The sequence below is a fragment of the Tachyglossus aculeatus genome, unplaced genomic scaffold, assembly GCF_015852505.1.
Source record: "Tachyglossus aculeatus isolate mTacAcu1 unplaced genomic scaffold, mTacAcu1.pri SUPER_32, whole genome shotgun sequence".
In the NCBI taxonomy this organism is placed as follows: Eukaryota; Metazoa; Chordata; class Mammalia; order Monotremata; family Tachyglossidae; genus Tachyglossus; species Tachyglossus aculeatus.
This window is the reverse complement of record NW_024044838.1, coordinates 4,262,910-4,279,742: the sequence shown is the minus strand read 5'-3', so window position 1 is coordinate 4,279,742 and position 16,833 is coordinate 4,262,910. Positions and strand designations below refer to the sequence as shown.

Genomic DNA, 16,833 nt, shown 5'->3' with positions numbered 1-16,833 from the left:
CCGCCACTTTTGTGTCTCTCTCCTCTACTCCCTGGCCCTCCCTCCACGATTTCATTTCACACCAGAAAGCAGCCTCTCTGGAGAAGGTAAAATCCTGGTTAATACTTAAGAGTTATCAAACGCCTTCAGAACTATACGTGGGTGGGCACAACCACCTTCCTGTTGCCCACTGCGCTGTGCTCTCTTTCTTTGTCAGGATGGCACATGGTCATGCCCATTCAGAAAAAAAGGGTATGGTAGACTCCATTATGAGGCTCTGCTTTGCACCCAAGATAGGGAAGCTAGCTCTCCAGTATGCCTCGAGATGCCTAATAGGTCAACAATATGAAGTGGAGAAAATCATCAAGGCTCCCTGGGCAGCACACACAACCCCTTGGGTCCCCTTTATTAACGTTCAATTTGATTTTACTGAATATCTAAGGTGATGGGTTTGGGGTTTTTGTGCTGTTAATAGATACCAATTCAAGATGGGTTCATTCATTCATTCATTAAATCGTATTTATTGAGCGCTTACTGTGTGCAGAGCACTGTACTAAGTGCTTGGGAAGTACAAGTTGGAAACATATAGAGACGGTCCCTACCCAACAGTGGGATCACAGTCTAGAAGGGGGAGATAGATGACAAAACAAAATATATTAACAAAATAAAATAAATATAATAGGAAATATGTACAAGTAAAGTAGAGTAATAAATATGTACAAATATATATATATGTATATAGGATTGAGGCCATTCCTCTGCCGACAGGCAGTTAGCAAGACAGTAGCAAAGTTGTTTTTAAAGGAACGTATTCCGTAATTTGGCTTGCCTACCAGAATCAATAGTGACCGTGAGACACATTTTACTGGACAAATAGTTGGCGATATCTGAATAGGACTAGGCATAAACCTGCATTTCCATTGCCCTTATGACCCAAAATCTGCAGTATTGGTAGGACAGTACAAGAGGATGCTGAAAAATAGATGAGCTACGCTCTGACAGTAGATTGAAATGGCCAGAATGCCTTCCCTTGACTCTCTTCCGTCTAGGAAACCTGCCTAGTAGAAAGAGGCTTGAGCCCACATGACGGTCTGATGGGGAAGCCTATGTGCCTCTCTATGTCCCCTCCTGTGGGCTGGCAAATATGGAATATAACCCTTACCAATGATGCCTTATTGGCCTATTGTAAATTGGTAAATGACTTCCTTAAGGCCTTATATTCAAAAGTACAACAAGCACTGCCAATGTCAGACCCAAAGCAGAGCCATAGACTCAAACCAGGCGACTGGATAGATGTTAATTCCTTCACACGAAAGAAAGTCCTTGAGCCACTGTGGAAGGGGCCTTGTCAGGTGTTGCTAACTACAGGAACTGCGATACAGTGTCGGGGACAAACCACCTGGATCCAAGCATCCCACCGTACGCAGGTTCCAGAGTCATCAGAAGAGAACCCTGAAGTCATATGAAGTTATGAATAACAGCGACCCCTTGGAGAAACTGCTAAACTATTGGGATATTGATATCGAGCAGGGATTCTAGACCTTGGTTTCTGTAAAATCTCTCATGAACTCTTAATAGTGGACCCAGTCATTGGTTGGGTCTACTATACATATGTGAGGGGGAGAGTATGCATACACCTAGTTCAAAATCACTTGCACTCACTCAGAATGGTATTGGGTCTATGGCATCCCAATTTTTTTTCTACCCAATGGGGCCAAAGCACTTAGAACAGTGCTTGGCACATAGTAAGTGCTTTCATTATTATTATCATTATCGAGGTGCACTGAGTAGGTTGGCATTAGATGAGCAGAGTGTGTGGGCTGGGTTGTAGGAGGTCAGCAGCCAAGTGAGGTTGGAGGGGGTGAACTTATTGAAGGCTTTAAAGCAAGCTGAGGGTGAGGAATTTCTATTTGATTCAGAGTGAGGGGGAACTACCGGAGGGGCTTAAGGAGAGGGGAGATATGGACTGAACGGTTTTTTAGAAAAATGATTTGATCATCAGAGTAAAATATGGACTGGAGTGGGAGATACCCCAGTAGAGAAGCATCGTGGCTCAGTGGAAAGAGCACGAGCATTGGAGTCAGAGGTCATGGGTTCATATTCCGGTTCCACCAATTGTTAGCTGTGTGACTTTAGACAAGTCACTTAACTTCTCGGTGCCTCAGTTACTTCAACTGTAAAATGGGGATTAAAACTGTGAGCCCCCTGTGGGTCAACCTGATCACCTTGTAGCCTCCCCAGAGCTTAGAAAAGTGCTTTGCACATAGTAAGCACATAATAAATACCATTATTATTATTATTATTAGATACAGGAAGCAGGGAGGTCAGTGATGAAGCTGATGCAGGAATCAAGCTGGGATAAGATAAGTATTTGAATCAGGATGGGAGTAGGTTGGATGGAGAGGAACATGGGCTGATTTTAGCGATGTTATGAAGGCTGAACTGACGGGATTTGGTGACAGGATGAGAGAAAGTTCAATTAAGAATTGAATGTGGGTTAAATGAGAGAGATGAGTCGAGGATAGTGCCATGCTTATGGGTTTGTGAATTTGGGAGGATGATGATGTTGTCCACAGTGATGGGAAAGTCAGGGGGAGGACAGGGAATGGGTGGGAAGAAAAGGAGTTCTGTCTTGGACATGTTAACTTTGAGGTGACAGCAGAATATCCAAATAGAGAAGTGAAGTCAGGAGTAAATTAGAGACTGCGGAGAGGAAGAGAAATAGGGGCTGGAAAGGGAGATTTAGGAGTCATCTGTCTAGAGATGGGAGATGAAGCTGTAAGAATGAAATAATTCTCCAAGGGAGTTAGGGTAGATGGAGAGTAGAAGGGCCCCCCTAACTGAGGAATGTGAGGCAGAGGAGGAGGCTGCGAAAGAGACTGAGAATGAGCGGCCAGAGGGACAGGAGGAAAACCAGGAGAGTCTGTGTCCGTGCAGTGAAAGTTGGATAATTTTTTCCAGAAGAAGGAAGTGGTCCACTGTGCCAGAGCACCTGAGCGGTTGAGGAGGATTAGCATGAAGTAAGGGCTGTTGGATTTCCCAAGAAGGAGATCATTTATGACTTTAGAGAGGGTGGTTTCTCTGGAATGTAGAGAACTAAGACCATATTGAAGGGGGTCAAACAGAGAATTGGTAGAGACTAGCCTCAAGGAGTGTGGAGAGGCATGCTGGAAGAGCGCTGAGTTGATAACTGGAGGTAGCCATGGCGTGAAGGGAGGATTCTTTTAGACATGTGTGGTCCTTACACATGACTTTGGGCAAGTCATTTAACTTCTTTCGGCCTCAGTTACCTCATCTGTAAAATGGGGATGAAGACTGTGAGCCCCCTGTGGGACAAACTGATTGTCTTATAACCTCCCCAACGCTTAGAACAGTACTATGCACATAGTAAGTGCTTAATAAATGCCATTATTATTATTATTATTAATGGTGAGGAGTTTTTGTTTGATGTGGAGGTGGATGGGCAACCGCTGGAGCTGTTTGAGGAGTGGGGAAACATTTTCTGATCGTTTTCACAGAAAAATGACACGGGCAGCACAGTGGAGTGTGGACGGGAGTGGGGAGAAAGAGGAAGCTCGGCGGTCAGCAAGGAGGCCGATTCACTAATCCAGGCGGGATAGGATGGTTGATCGTATTAACATCCTGGTAGTTTGGAGGAGAGGAAAGGGCAGATTGTAGCGACATTATGAAGGTGGGACTGACAGGATTTAGTTATGGATTGAATATGTGGGCTGGAACATGCAACAAATGTAACTGATTGATTGTCTGATTGGTAGTAGCAATAGGTTTCATTCCCTCCTATATTCTGAGAAGAATTGGGAGACGTTTCTCTTGAGAACAACTGAGTTCCTTTAAATAAAGTGTGGTACTCATACTTGTTTGGTACCTGTCCAATATTCTCTGAAAAAGCAGCATAGTCTGGATAAACCACAGAACTGATAAAAAAAATACCTCTCCCTAAATATCGATGACACGTTCCTATTTTCTTCCGGGATGTGGTCTGAGACATTGAAAATATAAACCTTTGGACCCTATTGGATCTCTAGGACTTTATCTACATCTCTGCCCCTGCTCTCTCTCTCCCTCCCTGCAGGCTCGCATCTCCTGCCTTCAGGACATCTCCTTCTGGATGGATGTCTGCCTGCCACCTAAAACTCAACATGTCCAGGACTGAACTCCTTGCATTCCATCCCAAACACTGCCCTCTCCCTGACTTTCCCATCACTGATGACGGCACTACCATGCTTCCCATCTCACAAGCCCGCAAACATGGTGTCATCCTCGACTCCTCTCGCTCGTTCACCCCTCACATCCAAGCCGTCACCAAAACCTGCCGGTCTCACCTCTGCAACATTGCCAAGATCCGCCCTTTCCTCTACATCCAAATCGCTACCCTGCTCGTTCAAGCTCTCATCCTAGCTCGTCTGGATGACTGTATCAGCCTCCTCTCCGATTTCCCATCCTCCTGTCTCTCCCCACTTCAATCCATACTTCACGCCGCTGCCCGGGTGGTCTTTGTCCAGAAACGCTCTGGGCATGTTACTCCCCTCCTCAAAGATCTCCAGTGGCTACCAATCAACCTACACATCAGGCAGAAACTCCTCACCCTCGGCTTCAAGGCTCTCCATCATCTCGTCCCCTCCTACCTCACCTCCCTTCTCTCCTTCTACAGCCCAGCCCGCACCCTCTGCTCCTCTGCAGCTAATCCCCTCACCATGCCTCGTTCTCGCCTGCCCCGCCATCGACCCCCGGCCCACGTCATCTCCCTGGCCTGGAATGCCCTCCCTCTGCCCATCCGCCAAGCTAGATCTCTTCCTCCCTTCAAAGCCCTACTGAGAGCTCACCTCCTCCAGGAGGCTTTCCCAGACTGAGCCCCATCCTTCCTCTCCCCGTCGTCCTCCTCTCCATCCCCCCACCTTACCTCCTTCCCTTCCCCACAGGACCTGTATATATGTATATGTGTTTGTACGTATTTATTACTCTATTTACTTATTTATTTTACTTGTACATATTCTATTTTATTTTGTTAATATGTTTTGTTTTGTTCTCTGTCTCCCCCTTCTAGACTGTGAGCCCACTGTTGGGTAGGGACTGTCTCTATATGTTGCCAACTTGTACTTCCCAAGCGCTTATTACAGTGCTCTGAACACAGTAAGCGCTCAATGAATACGATTGAATGAATGGATGAATGAATGAATCTTGGACATCTGTCACCCGTCACCCAGGGACAGGTTCGTTCGGGAATTGGCGTAGAGAGACAGAGAGAGCGACCGGGGATGGAAAGCCTGAGTTTTATACAACATTTATTCCGCGAGGCGAATTGAATTATTTGATTATTTTAGACGCAGCGAATTGAACTTCCCTTTCGGTAGGAATAAGGTTACTTAATTGATATAAGAGCTTCCCTATCGAGAGGAACATACTTATGTGTTACTCACGCGTGGCAAAACACCCAGATCCCACCCAGGCAGAATTCACTTTTGGTTTATTCACAGCTGGTGAGGCGGCTAGCTCCCACCCACTGGCAATTCCCACATGGGAAGAATCCACTTAAGCGTTGCAAAACCGTGATGAAGCTCCTAGCTCCAACCCATGAGTACTTTCCAACTGGGTGGAATCCACTTATGCGTTGCACACCCATGGAGAAGCGCCTGGCTTCCAGCCCCACGAACGCTCAGCGGGACGGGTCACTCACCCATCTCACTCACCCATCCCATTGCCCCTTACGTGGTGTAGGCAGAGCAGGTTTCTCACGCTCTGGGCAGAGTCGACCTGCAGCTGGCTACTGTAAGTCTCGATCTGCTACACAAAAGGTCAGAGAATGCAGGTATGTATCACCTGTGCTTCTAGGCCATTCCAGCTTCCAGCCTCAGTTTATCCAATCTCCACCATCTCCCCTCCTCCATACATAATTTGATTGGCACGGGGGCAAGGGACACCTTCTGTGTTCCTGGCTTGGGCTGTCAATGTACAATTTTGGGTTGTGGGGCTGGTATCCTACCCGCACTTCCGAGTTCTGCCTGCTGGCTCTGGCGGTCATGAAATAGCATTTAACCTTGAGATGATGGGCACCCCTGGGTCACCTTGGGACAGCATCTGAAAACATTCATTCATTCATTCAATCGTATTTATTGAGCGTTTACCGTGTGCAGAGCACTGTACTAAGCGCTTGGGAAGTGCAAGTTGGCAACATATAGAGACGGTCCTTACCCAACAGTGGGCTCACAGTCCAGAAGGGGGAGACAGAGAACAAAACAAAACATTTTAACAAAATAAAATAAATAGAATAAATATGTACAAGTAAAATAAATAGAGTAATAAATATGTACAAACATATATACATATATACAGGTGCTGTGGGGAGGGGAAGGAGGTAAGGCAAGGGGGATGTGGAGGGGCAGGAGGGGGAACGGAAGGAGGGGGCTCAGTCTGGGAAGGCCTCCTGGAGGAGGTGAGCTCTCAGTAGGGCTTTGAAGGGAGAAAGAGAGCTAGCTTGGCGTATGTGCGGAGGGAGGGCATTCCAGGCCAGGGGGAGGACCTGGGCCGGGGGTCGACAGCGGGACAGGCGAGAACGAGGCACAGTGAGGAGGTGAACGGCAGAGGAGCGGAAGGTGCGGGCTAGGCTGTAGAAGGAGAGAAGGGAGGTGAGGCAGGAGGGGGCGAGGTGATGGAGAGCCTTGAAGCCGAGGGTGAGGAGTTTTTGCCTGATGTGTAGGTTGATTGGTAGCCACTGGAGATTTTTGAGGAGGGGAGTAACATGACCAGAGCGTTTCTGCACAAAGACGATCCGGGCAGCTGCTTGAAGTATGGATTGAAGTGGGGAGAGACAGGAGGATGGGAGATGGGAGAGGAGGCTGATGCAGTAATCCAGTCGGGATAGAATGAGAAATTGAACGAGCAAGGTAGAGGTTTGGATGGAGAGGAAAGAGCGGATCTTGGCAATGTTGCGGAGGTGAGACCGGCAGGGTTTGGTGATGGATTGGATGTGAGGGGTGAACGAGAGAGCGGAGTCAAGGATGACATTAAGGTTGCGGGCTTGAGAGACAGGAAGGATGGCAGTGCCGTCAGCAGTGATGGGAAAGTCAGGGAATCTGATTAAGTATTGGATTCTTTGAAGTGGGCTAAGACTTCCTTCCTTTCAATAAAATAAAAAACTTTAATTTTGTGTATGATATTTTTAAGCACTTATGGTGTGCCAGGCACATATATTCCTTAGATTTTTAGTTCGTTGATTGGAACTGCAGGGGACAGAGAGGCAAGCTGGACACCTGGGTGCTATCTTCAATTGTTTTAAATAGTGCATAAGCTTTAACATAGTTTTGAATATGAAAAGAGCTGTGATAATAGTAATGACAATGGTAATGATAACGGCAATTTTTAAGCACTAATTTTCGCCGGGCAGTGAACTAAGTTCCTAGGTAGATTCAGAATGATTGGGTTGGACACAGTCCTTTTCCCACAGTCTTACTTCCCATTTTACAGAAAAGGTTAGAGAGGCACAGAGAAGTGAAGTGTCTGGCCCACGATCACACAACAGACAAGCGGCAGAGTCGGCATTAGAACCCAGATCCTCTGACTCCCAGGCCCGTGCACCTGCCTCTATATGGGGAGTGATAATACCGATGATATTCTTCAGCGGAAGAGGGTCAGAATAATCTGATGGTGATATACAAGCGAGATTTTAGACATAAGAAATCCGGAAAATTAAAGGAGTCTTTGATAGAAAGCCAACCTGTCCTTCCTCTTTTTGCCTCCTTATTGTGCTTCTGTGTCTCGTCCGAATACCATCACATTCAAAGTCACATTGGAGGTCACATCTCCTCCCATAGTCCTTCCCCGATGAAGCCCTCTTTTCCCCTACTCCTTCTCCCTCCCATGTCATCTAAGCATGTACAACTGGACACTTTCAACGCTTGATATTCAACTCACCCTCTGCTCCCCAACACTAATGTCCATAGTTGTAATTTATTAATTTAAATTCCTACCTCAGCTCGCTGCTTTCCTACTGCAGCTCAGCCCTCACACTTCCCTCCTCTAATGCCAGCCTACGCACTCTTCCTCTATCTTGTCTATCTCACCCCCGACCTCTCACCCACGTCCTGCCTCTGGCACGAAACTCCCTCCAGCTCTACATACGCCAGACTACCACTCTCTACACCTTCAAAGCCTTATTAAGGTCACATCTCCAGGAAACCTTCCCTGATTACTCTCTCCTTTCCCGGGTCCCTCTCCCTTCTGTATCATCTATGCACTTCGATCTGTGACCTTTAGACATTTGATATGCACCACACCCCCAATCCGCCCGCACTTATGTGCCTATATTTAAATTATTTATTACAAATAACTTATTCATTCATGTTAATGTCAGTCTCTCCCTCTACCCTGTAAACTCATTCCAGGCTTGTCCGTTATTTCAGTTATATTGTACTCTTCCAGGTTCTTAATATAGTGCTGTACACATAGTAAGCGCTCAATAAATTCCATTGATTGATTGCTTGATTGACTGATCGTAGAAATAGCAGCAGTAGTAGTAGTAATTACTAGTAGCAATAACCATAGGAATAGTAAAAGTGGCAGTAGCAGAAATGTAATAAATCTGTTTTCCACCTACACCCACTTCCTTGGAGAACTCATTCACTCACGTGGCTTAAACTACCACATCCATGCATTTGATTCCCAAATCGACATCGTCCTGATGTCTCTCTCTCTCTGAAGTGTCGCATTACCTCTTGCTTTCCAAACACCTCTACCTGGATATCATCCCATCATCTCAAATTTAACATGTCTAAAACAGAACACATCTTCCCATCCAAACCCTGTCCACTCCCTGCCTTTCTCATTACTGTAGATGGCACCACCATCTTTTCTGTCTCACAAGCTCATAACCTTGACATTATCCTTGACTCTTCTCTGGAATTCAATGCACATATTCAATCCATCACTAAATCCCTTCGGTTCGACCTTCGCAACATTACTAAAATCTGCCCTTTCCTCCCCATCCAAACTACCACCACGTTAATCCAAGCAGTTATCCATTTCCACCTTGATTACTGTATCAGTCTTTTTCCTGACTGCCCAGCTTCCTCTCTCTCCCCATACCGGTCCATAATTCACTCTGCTCAATGCATCATCTTTCTACAAAAGCATTTCCCACTCCTCAAGACCCTCCAGTGGTTGCCCATCCACCTCCACATCAAACAGAAAATGCTTACTATCAGCTTCAAAGCATGAAATCACCTTAACCCTTCTCCCTTCACCTCATTACTCTCGTGCTACAACCCAGGCCAAACACTCCACTTCTCTAATGTTAACCTCCTCACTGTACCTCGATCTCGTCTATCTCACTGCCGACCTCTCGCCACTGTCATGCCTCTGTCCAGGAACGCCATCCTTCTTTATTTCTGGCAGACAATTACTCTTCCCTCCTTCAATACCTTATTGAAGGCACATCTCCTCCAAAAGGGCTTTCCTGACGAAGCCCTCCTTTACTCTTCTCCCACTGCCTTCTGCATCATTCATTCATTCATTCAATCGTATTTCTTGAGCGCTTACTGTGTGCAGAGCACTGTACTAAGCGCTTGGGAAGTACAAGTTGGCAACATATAGAGACGGTCCCTACCCAACAACGGGCTCACAGTCTAGAGTCAAGGCATCACCTTAACTCCCTTCACTCATCCCCACCTCCCAGCCCCACAGTACTTATGTCCATATCTAATTTCCCAACAAGATGGCAAGCTCGTTGTTAGCAGGGTACGTGTCTGTTACATTGTTCTAATGTACTCTCCCAAGCACTTAGTACAGTACTCTGCACACAGAAATTGCTCAGTAAATACTATAGATGGAATAGTAGTAATAAGAGTAGTAGTAAGAGTGTAGCAGTAAGAGTAGCAGTGTAAATAAAAATAATAGTAATAATTATGGTACTTGTTAATGGTTACCATGTGTGTAGCACTGTTCTAATTGTTAGACACTAATAGCAGTAGCAGTAGTGATAGTAGTAGAAATAATAGCAATACTAATAATAGTAGCAGTAGTAGCCATGGTAGTAGTGGTAGTAGCAGCAGTTGCAGCAGTATTAGTAGTAGTATAGCTTGGCCTAATGGACATTACACAGAATGTGGATTCAAGAGACCGAAGTTGTAATCCAGGCTCTGTCACTTGCCCACTCAGTGACCTTGAATATGCTCCTTAATTCCTCTGTACCCTAGTTTCCCCATCTGTCAAGAGGGATTTCAAATCCTGTCCTGCCTCCTCCTTACCTGTGAGCCCCTTTGTAATTACACCAATGCTTAGGGCATGCCTTGGCACACACCGACCACTTACCAAATCCCAAAGGTAATATTACAACGACCGTGGTACTGGTGGCTCGGTGTTCTCGTACGGTCTGGTTCCAGGGCAAATGGGTCAGATGAGATGTGGGGAGGGGAAGAAGGGTTCAGGTGGGAAAAGGAATATTCCCCAGGCGGACTCTGTTCAGGAGACGCCCGTTGCCCCTCCCCAGTCAGTCGGCCGTTGGGGCCGACCCACCTTATTATTAATATGATCAATTATAGCAATGATAATAACAATAACAACAATGATTATGGTGCTTATTAAGCATTTTCAAAGCATCAAACACTGTACCAAGTGCTGGGCTAGAAGCAAGATCATCAGGTCAGACACAGTCACTGACCTACTTGGGGGGTCACAATCTTAATCCCCATTTTACAGATGAGAGAACTGAGGCCTAGTTAAGTGAGGTCACTTGTGCAAGGTCACGCAGCACACTAGTAGTGGAGCCGGGTCTAGGGTCCAGGTCCTCCGACTCCCAGACCTGGGCTATTTGGACACAGTCCAGGGCCCAAGGTCAGGTGATGCCCCGCCTACTTCAGAAAATCTTCCCCATGCCCCGCCCACACCTGACCAAGCCCCTCCTTCAACAATGGTGCCCGTGGCAACGGAATCCCCTCCCTCCGCTCCCTCCCCGCTGGGCTCTGTAGCTGGGAGAGAGCCGAGCAAGCAGCTGTGCAGCAACTAGGCTCAATACGGGACCCATTTTTGGGTAGTGAAGGCGGCTGCGTGTACTGATTTTCTCCAGTGTAGCGCAGAGTCCAGAACCGGCCCGGGCCCCGGTGAGGAGTGTCTGTGTGTTTGGGGGCTGGGAGAGGGTATGCATGGTTGGCGGATCGAAGGCAGAAGGCCGGGGCGGGGTCGCTGGTCTGGCGGGGCGGGATGGGGAGGGTCTCGCCCCAGGCCTCCCTGGGGCCGGTTTTCCAAAGGCCAGTGCTTCCTGGGCAGGAGCGGCAGGGAGGGGAGCACATCGATGGAAGCGCTTGCCGCGGGCAGAGCACTGTACTGAGAGCTGGGAGAGCACCACTGGCTAAGAATCAGGCCCGGCCCCTGCCCCTCGGGATCTCCCGGCTTAAGAGAGTCGGCAGGAGGGGGGACCTGGGGTCGACCCATCGGGAGCGACCAAACGATCTAGTACGACACAGTGTCAGACTACCGTGGGGGCCGATGCGGTGGGGCGGGGCGGGGGGGGCGGGAGAGGAGAGAGAAAACTGGAGGACGGCGAGGGGCCGCCGCCCATCCCCACTGACAGCAGGTTTTCCCAAGGGTCGCTTCCTTTCCAGAGCCGCAATGGCGGATTGGGACTGGGAGGCTCGCAGTCAGGAGAGATTCTGTATGTGCCGGCGGGAAAGGTGGTGAGTCTGAGGGGGAGACAAGTCCGGGAGCCGCCCTGGGACTGGAACCGGGAGCGAGGAAGGGAGGAAGGGAAGGAGAAAGCAAGGGAGGGACAGGGCCCAGCTCCCCAAACCTCCCCTTCAACTAATCCAGCGAGGTATTCACCGAGTGCTTGCTGCGTGCTGAGCTCTGTACCAAGCGCTTCCCGGGCCCCCCGGGCCCGCTCTGCTGACAGGGATCCTGGAGAGTGTCAGCCTGCGGGGAGGGTTAAGCCCAGGGGAGAGGATGACGAGGGGGGAGTCAGACAGGGGAAGAGTGACAGATGCGGGAGGGTCAGACGAGGGGAGAGTGAGACGGGGGGGAGAGTGCCATGGGGAGAGTCACGCTTAGGAGAGTGAGATGGGGACGGCCATACAAGGGAGAGTCATATGGGGGAGATTCAGGCATAAGAGAGAGTCAGACGAGGGGAGGGTCAGATGAGGGGTGAGTCATACGGGGGAGAGTGAAAGGGGGAGACTCAGACAGGATGAGAGAGTGAGGGGGGTGTCAGCCATAGGGGAGGGAAAACAAGGAGAGTATCAGCGTGGGGGCAGAGTCAGGCAGGGGTAGAGACAGACAGGGTGAGAGCTTGTAGGGGCCAGCCATAGGGGAGGGAGCTAAGATAAGGGAAGTGTCCAGAAAGGGAGAGTCAGACAAGAAAAAGAGAGTCTGACGGGGCGAGCGTGAGACAGGAAGAATCAAAGGGAAGGGCGGATTTAGCCCACCAACCCCGTGCCCCCTTCCCCTTCCTGTGCCTTTTTTGTCCCCTTTGTGCCCCGCCCTCTCCGGGCCCCTTCCGCCCCCTCCAGGCCCCCTGAAACCGTCGTCTTCGGGCCCCTCCCCACTTTTCTCCTGACTGAAGTCACAGGGCAGGGCAGGGCAGGGGAAGGAGGCCTCAGTTTGACAATTGAAGATGGCGTCAGAGGGAGCGGCGCCGCCTTTAAAGGGGTCGCGGCCCTTACCCCGGCAATTTGATGGGGTGGAGCAAGCCCAGAGCGGCCTGGGCCAGGAGCTCCGGTAGAACTTCCCGCCTCAGCTTCAGTCAGACCGCGGGAGAGGGCGGGGCCAACACCACGAGCGCGCGCTCGCAGACACGCGCACACTCATCCGCGAGCAAGAGAGGAGCTGCCGGGTTCAGGCGGGAAGGGGCGGAGTGAGCCCAAAACGAGTAGCCAATCAGCGAGGAAGAGAGGAGCGGCGTGGCCGGGGGAGGGGGCGGTGCCGGCACGCCAAGAGTAGCCAATCCTGACGGCTCCTAGGAGCCCCTCCCTCCCCTCCCCGAGGAGGACTTGAGCTGGTCCTGGGCGGGACAGGCCGGGGCTGAGGGGACGAGGGCAGAAGCACGCCATGTTTGAGGGCACCGCCTGACACGCCTCCCTGCCCCATGGCAGAGGTCTCTGTGACTGGAAGGAGACGGGAGGTAGAGCAGGGACCCGCCCCCGCAACTCCCACCCCCTCATGGCCGACCCGCTAAGTCGTCCATATCCCTCCCCCCGCCCGGTGGTGACGTTACCGAGGGTCACGTGACGGGTCGGGCTTCCCCCCCCCCTCCTCCCTACGGCGCAGTCCGCCAGGGACCCCCGGGGTCTCCTCAGGAGCTGCCTGTGGGACGTGGGCTGGGGACCCCGCGGGCAGCAGGGCCGGCAGGCCCGTCCCCGGGGGGGAGACACACGGTCCCCTCCTCCCCTTCCCCGCCGACCGAGAGCGAAGACCTAGAGGCGGGGGACCGGCCCTCCGGGGAAGGAGGCTGGGGACGTGGAGAGTGGGGAGGGAAGGCAGTGGCAGGCCTGGGCACGGGGAAGGAGGAAGGGCAGGACCTGACGGCTGCTGGGGGCGGTGGGGTAGAGGGGCGGGGCAGGGGGGAAAGCAGAGACCCCGCCCGGGTCAGGCTAGAGACCGGGGCGGTTGGTCGGCGGGAGGAGGGGACCCGGGAGCCCCCGACCCTACTTCTATGGCCTCCTGGCTGCCACAGGTTTGAACACCTAGCCTACACCACCACGGCCCGGGAATACCAGCAAATTCTCCGCATCGAGGAGGAGAGGGAGGAGGACCTCGAGCAGGAGGAGGAGGTGGAAGAGGAGGAGAAGAAGACAGTGTTGGAGGAAAAATTGGGGCAGGAAAAGGAGAGAAAATGGAAAAAGGAGAAGATGGAGGAAGAGGTGGAGGAGAACGAGAAGGAAAATAACTCGAAATTGGGAAAGAATATGGAGGTGGAGGAGGGCCAGAAGGAGCGGGAAAAGAAAATGGACTTGGAAAATAAGATGGAATTGGAAGAGGTTTTGGAGGAGTGGAAGGTGGAGGAGGAGGAAGTTGGGGAGGATGAGAAAGGGGAGAAAGAGGAGGGGAAACTTGAGGGTCCAAGCACGTTCTTTTCCCAGAGCCCACCGCAGGTGGCTATATTCTGCGGGCTGGGGACCCTGTTCCCGCTGCCTCGAAGAATTTGCCCCGAGGCGGGAGATGGGGCCAAAGAGACGGGGAAGAGAGGGGTGTTGGGCTGGTTGGGCCGTGACCGCAAGTGGGTCCTGAATTTCCTGCGGGGGAAGACCAGGGTGCACCCCCAGGGCAGGGAGTGAGCACAACATCGGCTTCTCCCAGGGCCCTGGCGATGCCTAGCTGGACTCCCATGCCAGTTGCTGCTCAACTCTCCGTCAATTGTTCCAGTGGAGGGGCAGCTTGACAGTCTCAGAACTCCTCACTCATCTGCCACTTGCACCCTGTGGCATTTTTGAAGCCATTGTTTCCCATTTAGGACAGAGATTGCATCAGAAGAAGATGGTAAAATTACAGAAAACACCATAGTTTGTTACTACACTTGTTACCACGTTCGGGGGAATAGAAGTCACGGCTAGGCCTCAGTTATCCTAAACCTATCCACCCCAAACCCCATAACTGTTTTTGTTCTCATAATCTAGATAGAGTGTACCAAGAAGTTACAAATAAATGGAACTTCCAGTATTAAGTTCTATCGAATACATGTTTCAGTTCAAAGGAAATTTGTTTCCATGAAACAATATTTCAAGCATTAGATTGGAAAGGCTTAGAGTTATTTACCGTCATGATTCCTAAGAGAATAAGGAAGTGTTTACTCCTAATGAATGTATGTGTCTTTCTGGGATTTTCTCACTTGTTTGAGGGTGAATTTGGATCATTTTAACCTACAGAGGAGATTGGATCCTCCAGGTACCCCAGCTCCAAGAGATGAAACCCAACAGAAATACGTTCCCTGCAAAGTCATCATCGATGTGTATGAAAGTAACTGAACACAGTGTTTCCCCAGGCAGTGTACATTAGAGACGCCTGATATTACTACCAATAGCAAGGGATAGCTCACCATTTGACAATTCTAGAATTACCCAGAGGTGCAGTGTCAAAATAAGTAAAAAGTGGCTTTCTTGAGAGATGGCTGGGAGGATTAGAGAGTGAATGTTAGCATAAGAGAGCATTGGAGGGTTGAGTGGCATTGTATGAAACACTCACATTAATAATAATAATAAATTGTTAAGCACTTACTAGGTGCCAAGCACTGTAATTATGCACCAGGATAGATAGAAATATTCAGTCTGACAGTCTCAGTTCCAAGGGTCTCCAAGTGTAAGTAAAAAGGAATAGGGTTTTATCCCTCTTTTACAGATGAGAAAACTAAGGCACAGTTTAAGTTGTGACACTTCAGTGACTTGTTCATGTTCTATTATTCATTTATATATTCACTTTTTTATTATTATGGTACTTGTTAAGTGCTTACTATGTGCCAAGCACTGTTCCGAGTATTGAGATAGATACAGTTAATCAGTTAGAACAGAGTCCTAGTCCCACGTGGGGCTCACAGTGTAAGTAGAAGGGAGAACAGCAAGCGAATCCCTGAGCAGACTGAGACCCAGAGAAGTGGTCATTGCCCAAGATGACACCTCAGACAACTGGCAGGGCCAGGATTAAAACCCAGGACCTCTAACATTCAGACCCGTCCTCTTTCTAGTAGGCCATGCTCTTTCTTCTATAATTCCTTTGCACGGTTCTTTGTCCTGAGATCTCAAAACTGAGACTTGTCTGTCATTCTCAACAGGAGACTCCATCACCATTCCTCAGCAAGAAATGGCGCTAGCCTACTAATTAAATCATTCTTCTAGTCTTCTGGATGAAAATCATCCATTTTCCTTCATGTATTAGCAAAAACCTCCCGCAGTATCCTTTTCCATACCTCAAAATAAGAGACTTTATTTCAAACCCATTGCCCCTTCAGCAAAAACCATTGTTCTTCTCCACAACTTCCTGATGGCATCTCTGACCTCCACATTACTAAAAATGTAGAGTAAGGGGTTTAACCGGGTTGTTAAAATGATGTAAAGTACCACCACCATTTTATCGGAGAAGGTGGCCGGTGGCCGTGTGTATATGAAAATCCAGGGGACGAAGAAGACGAAGACAAGAGTGATATGGCCACCACAGGTGGAGAGAGCTTTGCGGCTCCCTTCAGAGCTGTGAGGCTTCAGGGAGCATAAGATGACACCATAGGAGACGAACAGCAGCGAAAGGTTCACAACAAATCATCCCGCTGTTGGCAATGACCAAAGGCCGTGGGATGCGTGCCTCGGTGCAGCCGAGCTTCACACAGGGGATCCAAGTCACACATGAAATGGTCGATCACGTTGGGGCTGCAGAAGTGTAACCGGAACATGAAGAGGAACTGAATCATCGAATGCAGGAAACCCCCGGCCCAGGCCAGCCCCATCAACTGGCCACAGGTCTGCTGGCTTATGAGGGTCACATAGTGCGGGGGCTTACAGATGGCCACGTAGCGGTTGTAAGCCATCACAGTAAGCACAAACACCTCCACCCTGGCAAAGAAATATTCTGCAAAGAGCTGGGTCAGCCTTCATGAGGGATGGTTTTCCACTCCTGGAGGGAGTCTACGATCATTTTGGGGGTGATGACCGAGGAGAAGCAGGTGTTCAAAAAGGATAGGAAGGCCAGGAAGTAGTACATAGGAGAGCCCAGGAGGCTGTGGCTGGTGATGATGGAGGTCATGGTGAGCATATTCCCTCCCACAGTCACAAGGCACACAAGCAGAAATGCCATAGATATGATTTTCTGCATCTCTGGCTTCTGAGACAGTCCCAGGAGGATGAATTCAGTCAGGTTGTTTCTACTGCCCAT

The 16,833-nt window shown here is 49.7% G+C and overlaps 1 pseudogene; it reads right to left on the bottom strand.

The window, feature by feature from the left end:
- Positions 1-15,884: 15,884 nt before the first annotated feature.
- LOC119921868 lies at positions 15,885-16,833 on the bottom strand (annotated as a pseudogene).